The following is a 6010-nucleotide window of genomic DNA, read 5'->3' on the forward strand; positions in this document are numbered from 1 at the left end:
GGGAGGGTTGAGGGACAACGCAGGAGGGGAAGACCCTCTATGAGATGGATTGATTCGGTGACTGGGGTAATCAGGATGGGTGTGTCAGAGGCGGTGCGGTTGGTGCAGGATAGAGCAGGGTTTAGGGCTGTTGTGCATAGGGTCGCTATGAGTCGGAAACGACTCGACGGCACATAGCAACAACAATACTTTAATAAATTTGAAAACCTAAAGCAAATTGAAAAATTCCCGGAAACCCACATACTACTCAAATTGACAGAGATAGTAGCAAAATACTTGGATAGATCCATCACAGAAAAAAATAATAAGAGGTCATAAAAGGACACCCTAAAAACAATCCTGGCCCAGATGGCTTCATGGTGAAGTCTACTAAACATTTAGAGATGAACTATCACCTCATCTACTTAAATTATTTAGAAGTATAGACAAAGGTTTGCTCTGGCCCTGGAGTGAGGCTAGCCAGCCCGGGCCTAGGGTTTGAACCAGGAGGCGGCCTTAAGCCCCAAGGCAGCTGGGAAAGAAGCGGCCATGTTTTCCTGGTTTGGCTGGCTCCACCCAGGCTCGTGGGAAGTTCTCCTTGCCAGAAGGAAGGAGCATGGTGGTGGGAGCGCAGGAATCGTGGCAAGCTTTGGAGTCGACTGCTTTTCCGGGAATGTGTTTGACGTGCAGGTTTGCTCTATCCCTGGAGTGAGGCTAGCCAGCATGAGCCTAGGGTTTGAACCAGGAGGTGGCCTTAAGCTGTGCGTTGCTGTACAGAGGTAACTTGTGGTTTCTGTGATGCTGTGATGCTGAAGACTGTGACACTGATGTGCCAATCGTGGTAATAGTTACCCATGGTGGACCGTGTTGGCTGGAGCTTCCTGACTAAATCAAGCCTGGAAGCAGAAGCGGCATTCACTTCCGAAATGGCTTGCCTCCGAAAACTCTATGTATGAAGAGTGATCGTGCTGTTCGTTCATAGGGTCGCCATGAGTCGTCTACAACTCGACGGCATCAACCAACAACTACAACACAGACAAAGGTCTCTTGAGTCACCCCCGTACAACTGGCTAGCCTTGTGTGGCCTGGTCTTAGACCCTGCCCTCACCTCTTTTGTACTTGAAACCCTTTTCATCAAGATGCCTGAGGAAGCGCACCATGGAGAGGAGGAGGTGGAGACCTTTGTCTTTCAGGCAAAGATTGCCAAACTTTTGTCTCTTATCATCAATACTTTCTATTCTAACAAAGAAATTTTCCTTAAAGAGTTGACCTCTAATGCTTCTGATGCATTGTACGAGATTGACTATGAAAGCCTGACGGATCCTTCCAAGCTGGACAGTGGAAAACAGTTGAAAATCGACATCATTCCTCACCCCCAGGAACATACTTTGAGTCTTGTGGACACAAGCATTGGCATAACCAAGGTTGAGCTCATAAATAATTTTGGAACAATTGCCACATCTGGTACCAAAGCCTTTATGGAGGTTCTGCAGGCTGGTGCAGACATTTCCATGACTGGTCAGTTTGGTGTAGGCTTTTATTATGCCTAAATGGTGATAGAGAAAGTCGTCGTGATCACAAAACACAATGATGAACAGTATGCCTGAGAGTCTTCAGCTGGGGGTTCCTTCACAGTTCATGCTGACCATGGTGAACCCATTGGTTGGGGTACTAGAGTCATTTTGCACTTTAAAGAAAACCAGACAGAGTATTTAAAAGAGAAACGAGTCAAAGAAGTAATGAGGAAGCACTCAAAGTTCATAGGCTACCCCATCACCCTCTATCTGGAGAAAGAACGAGAGAAGGAAATCAGTGATGATGAGGCAGATGTAGAGAAAGGTGAGAAAGAGGAGGATAACGAGGACAGAGAAGCCCAAGATAGAGATGTGGGTTCAGATGAGGAGGATGACACTGGTAAAGACAAGAAAAAGAAAACAAACAAACAAACAAAATTAAAGAGAAGTGCATTGATCGGGAAGAATTGAACAAGACTAAGCTCATTTGGACCAGAAATCCTGGTGACATCACACAGGAGGAATACGGATAGTTCTGCAAGAGCCTCAAATGACTGGGAAGAACACTTGGAAGTCAAACACTTCTCAGTGGACAGCCAGCTGGAATTCTTTAACCCTTACCAGGCTCCCTTTGATCTCTTTGAGAACAAAAAGAAGAAGAACATTAAACTTTATGTTCACCAGATGTTGAGTTGATAACAGAGTATCTGAACTTCATCCGTGGTATGGTTGACTCTGAGGATCTACCCCTCAACATTTCTTGTGAAATGCTGCAACAGAGCAAAATCTTGAAGGTCATCTGTAAAAACATTGTCAAGAAGTGTCATGAGCTCTTCTCTGAGTTGGCAGAAGACAAGGAGAACTACAAGAAATTCTATGGGTGTTCTCTAAAACCCTGAAGCTTGGAATACATAAAGATTCTACTAACCAGCATCACCTTTCTGGGCTATTTCCCTATCACACTTCCCAGTCTGGAGATGAGATGACTTCTCTCTCAGAATATGCATCTCACATGAAGGAGACCCAGAAGTCCATTTATTTCACTACTAGTGGAAGCAAAGAGCAGGTGACCAACTCTGCTTTTGTGTAATGAGTGTGCAAGCAGAGCTTTGAGGTTGTATATATGACTGAACCTATTGATGAGTACTGTGTGTAACAGGAGTTTGATGGGAAAAGCCTGGTTTCCCTCACCAAGGAAGACCTAGAACTACCTGAGGATAAAGAGGAGGAAAAGAAAATGGAGGAGAGCAAGACCAAATTTGAGAATCTCTGTAAGCTCATGAAGGAAATTTTGGTTAAGAAGGTTGAGAAGGTGACGATTTCCAATAGGCTTGTATCTTCACCCTGCTGCATCATGACTAGCACATATGGCTGGACAGTCAACATGGAGCGGATCATGAAAGCACAGGTGCTTTGGGACAACTCAACAATGGGCTACATGATGACTAAAAAGCACCTGGAGATCAACCCCAATCATCCAATTGTTTAAACACTGAGATATAAGGCTGAGGCAGGCAAGAATGACAAAGCTATTAAGGACCTGGTGGTGCTGCTGTTTGCAACCGCACTGCTCTCTTCTGGTTTCTCCCTTGAGGATCCCAGACTCACTCCAACCACATCTACCACATGATCAAGCTAGAAGATGAGGTGACTGCTGAGGAACCCAGTGCTGCTATTCCTGATTAGATCCCCCCACTTGAGGGTGATGAGGATGCATCTCGCATGGAAGAAGTCAATCAAAATTTCCTATTGTAACAACTCCTTCCTCCTGTGTAGGATCCGTGTGGCTCCCACAGCAGTCTTGAATCACCCTCTCCCATCTGGCTCTATCTACTGATGGCTAGTGTTTTTCTTTCCTGTCCTGTGTGTTAAGGCAGGATGTAACTCTGGCCTCAACCTCAAGAATGAGGTTGGATGTTTTCTATTGTGAGTTTTGTTTCCTTTGTTCTGAAATTAAAGTATGCAGAATAAAGATGACATTTTATTAAAAAATAATGTTGTTATGTGCCATCGAGTAGCTTGCGACTCATAGTACCCCTATATACAAGAGCCCTAAACGTCATTCTTTCCTGTGCCAACCTCGTCGTCTCAAACACACTCATCCCCACCACTCCACTCACAGAACTGATCCATCTCATCGAGGGTCTTCCTTTCCTGTGCTGTCCCTCCACTCGGACAAACATGATGTCCCTCTCCAAGGACCAGTCCCTTCTTGCAACATGCCCAAAGTATGGCAGATGAAGCTTCAGAATCCTTGACTCCAAGGAGCATTTTGAATTCACTCTCTCCAAGACAGACCTGTTTATTTTCCTAGCAGTCCATGGTATATTCAGCACTCTTCTCCAGCACTGCAGCTCAAAGGTATCAATTATCTTTCTATCATCCCTATTCATTGTCCAACTCTCTGATGCATAGCACATAATTACAAAGACTATGGCCTGGATCAGGCGTACCTTAGTCTCCAGCCTGACGTTGTTCCTCTTCAGTACTCTTGAAAGGTCCCTCACAGCTGACTTTCCCGATGCAATTCATCTCCTGATTTCTTGGCCGCTCTTATTGAAAATATTGACTGTGAAACCAAGTAAACTAAAACTGTCAACTATCTCAATCTCTTCACCATTCATACTGATGCTGCCAATTGGCCCAGTTGTGAGAATCTTTGTTTTCTTGATGGTGAGTTTCAATCCATATTGAAGACTGCAGTCCTTGACCTTCTGCAGCAAGTGCTTCAGGTCCTCCTCAGTTTAAGCAAGCAGGGTTGTGTCATCCACATAAGGAAGGTTGTTGATGATTCTTCCACCAATCCTGATGCCACATTACTCCTCGTACAGCCCAGTATTGGATAATCTGTTCTGTATACAGATTGAAAAGGTATGGAGACAAAATACATCCCTGAAGGACTCCCTTCCTGATTTTGAACCATCCAGTGTCTCCCTGCTCTGTTCTGATGACTGCCTCTTGGTCCATGTATAGGTTTTGCACTAGCACAATCAAATGTTCTGGGATTCCCATTCTTCTCAGAGTCAGCCACAGCTTGTTGTGATCCACAGTCAAAAGCCTTTGCAGAGTCAATGAAGCACAGATAGACATTCTAGTGTTCTCTGCTTTCTGCCAAGATCCATCTAACGTTAGCTATACCTAGTACCAAAATCTCTTCTAAATGCAGCCTGCACATCTGGCAGTTCTCTGTTGACATATTGTTCCAAACGTTTTTGGATAATTTTCAGCAGAATCTTGCTTGCATGTGATATCAATGATATTGTTTGTTAATTTCCACACTCTGTTGGGTCACCTTTCTTTGGAATGGGAACAAATATTGATCTCTTCTAGTCAGTTGGCCAGCTGGCTGTCCTCCAGATTTCCTGGCACAACTTAGTGAGCACATCCAGGGCAGCATCTGTTTGTTGAAAACACTGCTAGAATAATTCTATGAAGGAGGCATAATGTTAATAACTCAAACAGGCAAAAATATCACAAAAAAAGAGAAAACTTTACACCAGTATCTCTCATGAACATCAATGCAAAAATGCACTAACAAAATCCTGGCCAACAGAATCCAACAGTAGGTAGGTAGGTAGGTAGATATGTATCTATCTATAGATACATACATACATACATATGCACATACATATAGATATAAAAATTAATCACAAATTTATAATAGGAAGGCAGGGCTGATTCAACCCAAGATAAACAATTACTGCAATTCATCACATTAAATAACAAGAACCATGTGATCCTATTAACTAATGCACAAAATGCCTTTGACAAAATCAAACACACCCTCCTAATAAAAATATTCAGAAAAATATAAAAGGAATTTCCTTAACATAGTAAAAAGCATATAAGGGGCATCATTAGAAACCATATATCTATTATAGCCAATTAATTAGGTATTTTAGGGGGAAAACCTGCTATCTAGCTTGACGACGCAAAACCCCTTAAGCTCAAGCAACAGGAAGGACCTGGGCAACTGGAGGAAGGCAAGAAGCCACTTCCGAAAGGGAGCAACAGGCTTCATCCTCTGTTATTAAGGTACTCTGGGGAAAAACAGAACAAAACAAAAACAGCTATCTAGCTTGACCACACTGGACCCCTTAATCTCCCAAGAAGAAAGCACAAATATATAGGTGCTTCACAAAGCATTTCCGTATCCTGGGTAATTTTAGAGTTACAACAGCCTAATATCTACTTAGAAAAGATTCCTATAATATCAAGAAAACAGCAATGCACATCACCCATCATGAAAAATAAATAAATAATAAAATAATCTTTTTCCTAAAAAAGCAGAGCCAACAAACACCTCAGATAGGGAAAATAGAAGAAATAGGTTTATGTGTAGTTATTTGGTCAGGTAAAAAAAAATACAAATATGGGAAGACACAATGGAAGTCAATAAGACAACAAATATGGAGACAAAAGTCCAGAAGAAATATATGGGTGAGGAAAAACTTGAACAGCTATGGATAAAGATAAAAAATATAGAAGAAAAAAATTGATAGAATAGACAAAGAGGT

At 42.6% G+C, this 6010-nt stretch overlaps 1 pseudogene; it reads left to right on the top strand.

Moving 5' to 3' along the window:
- Positions 1 to 1118: 1118 nt before the first annotated feature.
- On the top strand, positions 1119 to 3248 carry LOC102863940 (annotated as a pseudogene).
- Positions 3249 to 6010: the final 2762 nt, after the last annotated feature.

This window comes from Elephantulus edwardii, unplaced genomic scaffold (genome assembly GCF_000299155.1).
Source record: "Elephantulus edwardii isolate Elephantulus edwardi_28Jun2011 unplaced genomic scaffold, EleEdw1.0 scaffold00124, whole genome shotgun sequence".
Lineage (NCBI taxonomy): Eukaryota > Metazoa > Chordata > Mammalia > Macroscelidea > Macroscelididae > Elephantulus > Elephantulus edwardii.